A 9,054-nucleotide genomic window follows, 5' to 3' on the forward strand; every position below is an offset into this window, starting at 1 on the left:
TCCACTTTCCTTTCTTAGGGATGCACGGCATGATAACAGCCGAAGCGAATTACGATATTAATATATAGAAAGCATCGATAAAAAAAATATATTAAGTAATGCAAAACTAATATTTTCAACCAGAAATGTATTCTTTAATGAATTAAAATCCCTTAAGCAAGTTCTAATTAATAATCAATTCCCCAATTACATTGTAGACGAAAACATTAAATTAGTAATTGGAAACTTAGACAACATTAATAATAATCCGCCAAATAGTTCTCACTAGATCATTGTAACAAAAATGTATCCAAACTTTAAATTGAATGAAAAATTGAATGAAAAAGCTCTAAAATACATCGATGCATATCCCATAAACTGTAATAATTAAATAAGATTCATTATTTATCGAAATCGAAAACTTTAGAGTTTTCACCTCTTCCCATGAACAATACAATGAAACACATATTTGTTTTAATATATTCCCGGACAACGCTGAGCATCTTGCCTACTTCCTTTTTTTCTTGATAATATAATTAAACACTATATGTTTTAATATCCTCCCAGACAACACCGAGTTGCCCTATCCCCTTAACACTATAATGTATCATATATTAGTTTAAATTAATCCTGGTCAATTCTGAGTTTCTTGTCTTCTCTATCTATGCCTTAATAATAGTATGAAACACATTTCTGTGTTACTTAATCCTGAGCTACGTCAAGTTTCTTGTCTCCATATTCTCCTTCTCGACAATATGAAACACATTTGTCTCAATGTATTCACGGGCAAGAACAAGTTACTTGTCTTCCCTTTCCCCCTGTATTTCTGGCTTCTCTTCATCTTACTCAGAAGTCCAGAAATTCAAAAGAAGTGCTGCTCTTGTTCATAGCGCTGAAACTCTCTCCCCTGTTGAAACTAAATTGGTGCAGTCCATAGCTGATAATGTGGATCATAATGTAAGGAGTATTGATGGATTCAACACATTCCATGGTATGGGCATCATAGAATCTTTTATGCCCGGGAAAGTTAAAGCAAAGCCAGTTCAAAGTGTTACATGAAAAGGCTTGTCCCCTTTTCATGTAAGTAAAAAGAAAGAGAATTAGTTAAATGAAAATGATATCAGATAAAACGGGAATCGAACCCTGTAGATAAGTTTTAAAGAACAATAGTTTTAAATAGTTTTTAGAGAATTAACAAGTAGGTTAAATTCCTTTGTAAAACAAAGAGAATGGGAAATTTTCTGGTCGTCAGAAATGGTTTCAAAACGTGTAAATCGCGCATGTTTGAAACATGTGAGTAACAATGCATGCTTAAACACAGAGGCATGTCATGCCATGTGTCTAATATGCACGTGTTGGTCATGCAATGACGTCATGGGTCTCACTATAGTCAGTCAAAAGCTCAGTCGGGGACTCAGTCAATCAGGGGAAAAGAGAGGAGTCAGACAGAGCTGATAGAACCTTGGAAGCGGAGGTTAGAAGAAGAATCATGTAAGACTTGAATTCCTTGATGCAAAGCCATTGAGCGATCGAAATGGAATAAACAAACAACTTCATCTTTTTGTATCTGCGTCTTCATGTTATGTATTCAACAGGTATTGTCCATTTATATTATAAGAACTTGTGAAAATCATCATCTGAAAAATAGGTAAGAAATATATGTGTCAACGTTTATAGAAACACTTCCATTCACAGAACTGTTAAATGTAAATGCCAAACGCACTATCTCTCGGTCTATCTATCAATATATCATAAATCTCCTCTCATTGAATTACACGCTCGGCTCTCCTGTAGTAACCTGTACCCTACCTGTCAGTCTTGTTATATATAAGACCTGTCTCCATCTCTCAACAATATGAACACTCACAATGAATATATATATATGTAGCATCTCACAACATGATCACACACATGAACACACTAAGACTCTTACTAAAATGGACAACAACAATATATTACATCAGTCCTCTTTTAATAAGACAGTATGCAACACAAAGATTCAGGTCCTTTCAGAAGATATAATAAGGGTTGGAAGGATCAACATTAAGTACCTAGGTTCACAGCACAACACTATCAATAATTCCCACCACCACTGTTTATCTGTGCCTAAACCTAAACGTAGATTCCATGAACAAAGCTTCTTTCTTAGAAGTGCACGCCTGTGGAACTGTCTTCCGTTTTTTGCTTTCCAGCTGACTACAATCTGATTGTCTTCAAGTCCAATATAAAGAGTTTTTGATGAGCAGTTCCACTTAAGTTAACAAATTTACCGAATTTCCATTACTAACGATTACTATATTGTCCAATTTCTACTTTACACTCTTTAACCCTTACCCTCGAGTGGTCTCTGGGCCTTGATAAGTGCTGATGCCTTTGTAAAAAAAAAATCTTTGGGAGATGTCTTTACCAACATTCCACTAAGTTGTGATTCTGCATCCAGTGTTCACAGAATTGGGAAGGCAGCATCCCTTCGAAAGGTGATGAACAACAGAACCTTCCTCAAACTGGCAGAAGTGTTTGGCAAGGGTAGCAGTGCAGAAGAGGTTATTGAAGCTGGGGAGAAGGCTTTAGTGTGCCTGTACCATGGTAATGATGGGGAAAACCTCAATCATATCCGACTGAGTCACTTTAAGGAAAAGGTTGCAAAAAGTATTGCTACCAACAAGAGCAGCTATGAAATTTCACAGCCTCCAAGTTGACTTCCAAATTCAAGAATGGAAAGGTAGAAACCAGCTAAAACCTTGCGAGTTGGGGGTGGAAACATTCAGATGGTAAATTACAATCAATCAAGACTGGCTTGCCACCTGTTCCTGTAAATTTGTTGGCTATAATTAGATGTAACTATACTTCAGGGTGTACTATGGCAAAATGCAGTAGCAGGAAACATGGCATTCACTGTTCAAACTTGTGTGGTAATTGAAAAGGCCTCCACCGCACCAATTTATCATAGCCAGATCTTGATGATGATGATGATGATGATGAAGTTACTTTTGACTAGTTCTTGACAAGAAATGTTCTTTGGTCCGTTTATAAACTTGTTCTGTGGTGGTTATGCAAGAAGCGTGTCCCAGCGTTCAATCAACTGACCATTCCTTTATTCTAAATTGTACTTATTTTATACCTATTTTTTAAATGAAATTTCAGGAATTAATGTGAAAATAATTGCCTTGAAAAAGCTACTTAGTCTGTTTTTGTATCTTTTATATTCATATTTCTATAAGAAGGGAAAAAATGTCTGAAAACAATGGTAAGGGCTAGCCATTTTCTAGTGTTAGTTTATTATCAAGCATATAGCTACCCATCATTACAATTTAAAACACCAAGACAATATCAACTTTGCTTGCAGTGGGCCCTGTGCGGGTTTTCATGTAAAATATCTTTATTTCCAATTTAATAAATGTTTTTATCAGGAAAAACGTTTATTTTGTCAGTAATTGTCAGGAATAATGTCTCGAAATTTTAATATCGTTATGTTAGATTATAACTCTTTGGACTCTGAAAGGCCTTGGCAACCTATTGAAAAAGATGACAGAGCTGATATTTCAGCCTTTCATGATATAGTAATTGGTAATTTTGTTAATTACGTAAAGTCTTTTTCGCTAGTTATTGCATTTTATGTCAGGGTGCAAAGTTAAGTTGGATTTTAACCCTTTGAACTCTGAAAGGCTGATATATCGGCCTTGACGACCTAGTAAAAAAGACCACATGGCTGCGATTTCGACCTTTAATGATATGCTAATTGCTAATTACGTATCATCTTTTTCGTTAGTTATCACATTTTACCCCAGGGTTCAAAGGCTGAAAGATGGCGGCCGTTGACCCCTTTCACCAAGGCTAATTTTGGTAAACTTTTTTTTTTATCTGAAAGAGAGGTTATTCATGCCCAATATGCAAGTAAAAACGTTTGTTAACAATTTGGTTGAGGTTCAGTCATAATTTGGCAGGACTAAGTCAAAAAACAAATGTTTCACAAATTAATAGCCTCCATACCAGCATCTCATCTACCCACAATAATAGCTTTTCTGAATCAAACCTCTTTTGAGTTTGCATGAGCTGTGGTAGCAGCACACCTAACACTCCAATAAGGTAAGAATGGCAGTTACTGGCATAAAATGTTCCAATAATTGCTAAGAAAATTCTTCCTTCAATTAAGCAACATTTGCATAATGGATTATCCATACTATTGGTGAGAAAGAAGCTTAGCATTTTCGAAACGGTGTATTTTTGCTAGATTTATTGACAGGGACTATAATTCTGCAGGTTAGTTTTTTCATCAGAGTTATTGAAAACTGTTACCACATGCAATTTTCTAACCAAGATCCGGCAAGGCATAGGTTATAGAGTTTGACACAGGAAGAAACCAGCTTAGCAAAGTATTTCTTCATTGCTATGGTAGGGATATGATCTGGTCAACATGCTTTGTTTTTTATGATATCCAGAACATGGGAACACATTATGATCAGATCATCGAGTGTGATTTTCGATGATAATGGTTTGTTGAGTCTAAAAAGAAATTCAAAGCAAACTGATGTTCAAACGATATCAGAATGGTTGAATAGTCAAAAAATTGTTGATTTCACATTGTTCACCACACTAGATTTTCCGGAAATCACGAGTTTCTGATTTTTGTGATTCAATGTGTTTTGTAGTTATCTCTGCATACCTACTCCTAACTACAGCTATTGCACTCTTAACTGCAGTGGTTTCATGATGTTATAAATTTTTGATTATTTGTAGCAAAGTTATGGTGGTTGAAGCAGCAGAATGCTTGCTGCCTATATGCAGGTGTAGGTAAGTTTTATATGCTGGCTTTAAAATTGTTCGATATCCTAGATAAAGTAAGTATTTAATAATACAGTATTATATATGATAAGTTGTATATGCTGAATCAGAAAGTTTTAAATGCTCTAATTCTGTCAATCAAGAACCTCGATCCAAATTGGTTATGCATTTCCACTGCTAAACCAAACTGCAAAGTTGTAAGGAGAACTCTGGGTCTAACAGCCTGCATTATCGCTTGACCTATTGATGCAAGTTTTAAATCATTGTCTTTACTTGCAAATATTTTCCTGAGAAAGATCAACAATGTTTTAGGAACATATTCCAGATCATTCTTAGAGGAGTAATATTCTGAACTTGTCTGGATACTTTTAATGTCATTCTTTATATTCTTGGTTGCCATCTCTATGATTCTAATAGCCTCTGAATTGTCTGTTGAACGGCTCTGTGCATAGAATTCATTGAAGGGTAGCGGTAATTAATAGATATTAAATTCCTATATCCTACAAGATAATAATAATAAACAAGGCAATAAAAAGAAATACCATGACATATCCTTCTCGCTTAAAAATGCTCAAATTTTTATTTTTTTAAAACATGACGCTCCTTTTTAGAAACCGGAAAAGGAAGACCCCCTGCAAAGGATTGTGGGTAAATCTAAAATCGATCAGAAAAAATAGTTAATTATTCTATTTTTTTTTTTAGTACATTAATTTTATATTTTATTATTAGTTTATTATCATTTATACATTTTTATTTTTAGTTTATATTTAATAAAATACGACACCGCAATACTTCCCATCTCAGTATTGGAGATATTATATTGTTAGAAGTAATGGTATTTGTTGTGTCTGGTGAAAAATGCTCTTCTGCCTGATCTTTTCGTTGTAGATTTTGAATCTTGAGGAAGATCTACTGATTTTTGTTGGTCAGCTTCTTCTGTAGGCGTACTAGATAAATCGTTGGAATCATTTTCAATTGAATTTTCTGTAGAATTCTCAGTAGATGAAGTTTCCTGTTCAGTGACATTTGATTCATCAGGAACTTTCACAGATTTCTTTGATTCAGTATGTCTATTTTCAAAAGACTTAATATATACTGGCTTCAGACGATCCTCTGAAACTGTATCACTCTTACCAGAACTTAGTTTTATAGTGAAGTGTTTTTGATATCTTTGAAGAACTTCATAAGGACCCGTGTAAGGAGCTTCGAGTGGACGATGAATCCGGTCGACTCGTATCCACACATGAGTACAGGTTCTTAGATCAGCTGGGATATATGAGGAGAAGAGTGGATTCGGCCTTCAGATAGTAGTTTGAGGTCTAACTTTTGCATTTCTTCTGCTAAAATCTTAACTTTTGAATAAGAAACTTCTGAAGATTCATTGGTCTTGGTACAAGTAAGGATTTTCCACTTATTGCTACAGATGGTGAATAATTATCCTCATTTTTCTCATACTTAGCAGAATAATAGGCAATGCATCAATCCAGTTTTGTTTTTGAGCAACAATAGCTGACTTTAATGTACGGTGTACACGCTCAATTATACCGTTTGATTGAGGGTGGTAACTCGTCGTATGCAAATGATGGAATCCTAAAAGTTTTGATAGTTGACTAAAAAGTTCACTTTCGAGCTGTGCTCCTCTATCAGTTAATAGATAGAGAGGCACTCTAAATCTAGAGACCCAAATATTTAGAAAGGATATTGCAACTGTTTCTGCTGTAATGTCAGACATGGGTGTGGCTGCAACCCAGCGTGTAGCCCTATCGATACATGTAAGAATATATCTGGCAGATGATGGAAACGTAGAATTTATAGGAGTTACTGGATTAAGAGGACCCATTATATCAAGATTCACAGTTTTAAATCGACTCGAAGGTAGATTGAATGGCTCAACTGGAGATCTTGTATGTTTTGTAACTTTGGATTTCTGACAGTTGCAATATTGTCTTATCATCTTATCCATTCCAGGCCAATAAAATCTTGATTTGATCAATTTTAATGATGCTTTTGTTCCTGGATGTGATAGAGCATGAAATTGATCAAAGATAACCCTCCTTGATGATTTAGGTACGAAAGGACGAGGGTATGGCGTTGAAACGTCACATAAGAGTTCTGAACCTGGAGAAAATTTGTAGGGCTTAAGTTTATCAGAATAATCTTTAATTTCCTCATCAGCTGCTTGCTGTTCCACCATGGCAGGGAGATCAAAGACGTCTGCAGAAACTGTACTGGCAGGACGAGACAAGCAGTCAGCAACGATATTTTCACTTCCTCGTATATATATATATATATATATATATATATATATATATATATATATATATATATATATAAATAAATATAATGCCAGACACATATTCTGTAATTATAGACAAATAACGTTGTTGTTTGTCAGATTTCATGGGCGTTGATTTCTTATACGCTGATACCAAAGGTTTGTGATCTGTAAATAACTATACCTGTCTGCCTTCAATTTGTGACTTGAAGTACGTCCAGACAAGCGGCTAGTAATTCACGATCAAACGTAGAAAACTTCCTTTGACTGTCATTCAATTTCTTAGAGAAGAAACCTATGGGAATAGGCTCCTCTTTTACAATCTCATGCAAACAAGCACCAACAGCACAAACAAATTCCTGATGAACCGCCCCCCCCTTAAGTATGACACCTTATCAAATCCCCAATACTAACTATTACTACGATACTATCCCATTGATTACTGTACACACAATAAACCTTATCCCCGACTGGCTCCTGGGCCTTGATAAGTGGTGACCCCCATGTAAAAAAAAAAAAAAATTTATTGTCCATGAAGCGTTGAAAAGTAGCTCCAGCGTTTCGAAATCCGAAGGGCATATATAAATACTCATACGCACGAAAGGGAGTTACAACTGAAGTTTTCTGTGTATCTTCCTTATTTACAGGTATCTGATGGTATGCTTTCAATAAGTCCAGTTTTGAAAGCACCTTCTTATTTTCCAGCTTATAAGAAATACTTTGTATGTGTGGGACAGGATATCGATCGCGTTTTGTGATTGCATTAAGCAATCTATAATCACCACAAGCTCTCCATTCACCAGATGTACTCTTTGCTACCATATGGAGTGGCGATTCCCATGGTGAGGTAGATTGTCTAATAATTCCTGCTTGTAATAAAGTTGTGAATTCCTTTTTAGCAGCATCAAAGTTTTTCTTAGACAGTTGACGAACTTTACAAAAGGTTGGCTTGTTGTCTCCTGTGTCGATGTGATGCTTCACTTTTGAGTTGTCATTGACATCCTCTTTCGCTCTTAGTAGAATTAGAGAATTGAATTCTCTCAGTAGGGATTGGATTTCAGGATGTTGATCTTCAGTATTATTGATATATACTTTCTGATTGACTTGGTTGATAATGGATACTTGTTGAGCAAACTTGGTATTTGAATCCTTTATTAATTTATTTTTACAATCAATTAGTATTCCGAAATGTAATAAGAAGTCTAAGCCGAGAAGAGAATTTATAATTATGGCAATGACAAAAGTTCCAAGAATATGTGCGGTGTAAAGCGCAGATACTAATCTCGACTAAAGCTTCACCAAATACTTCAATATTTTGTCCATTCGCTGTGGTTAGTTTTACTGGAGTTGGATTTATTAAGAAACCTCCAGCACATTCTCGTAGCAGTATAGATACTGTTGTGCCAATATCGATGATAAAATTAATTTTTGTGCAACCGACTTTTGCTTCTAATTCTACCAAAGGTGGACCGGGGTTGTAAAAGCAATCCGCCGTATTAGTTTTCCGAATTAGGCCTAAGTAAAGGAGCTGATGATGATGACCTAGAACTTGGTTGTATTTGACAATTGCGTTTGTTAGGCCACTTACACCAGAGTTTACACGAGCGTGAATTGCTGCCAAAGTATAAATGACCGCGGCATACTTTCAGTTTCTGATTCGCTCTGAATGGTTGTAGGCCGAAGGGGATTTGGTTAGAGTTGCTCTTTGGACTACTTTGCCAATTAACGTAGCTTATTTGGTTGATCTATTTTCGCAGTATCGGCATTAATTGATCTGTCAGGTTTCCTAGTTGTTCCAAAGTGAGATCCTTTTGAGCAGCAATCACGGGCAAGATTGTAGGTGGCAGGGTTTGTATGAACCTATGCTTCACTAAATCATTACCTACGCCGACTTTCGTAGCAGTCGTCATTAATTCCCGTAGATAGTGTGAGGGTCTACCGGTCATTTTAGTTCGCTCATTAACTTGGAGAATAATTCCGGTTTCGTTTTCTCATAGATATTAATGATGGCAACTTTT

This window comes from Euprymna scolopes, chromosome 5 (assembly GCF_053919585.1).
Source record: "Euprymna scolopes isolate OS-2025 chromosome 5, ASM5391958v1, whole genome shotgun sequence".
In the NCBI taxonomy this organism is placed as follows: Eukaryota; Metazoa; Mollusca; class Cephalopoda; order Sepiida; family Sepiolidae; genus Euprymna; species Euprymna scolopes.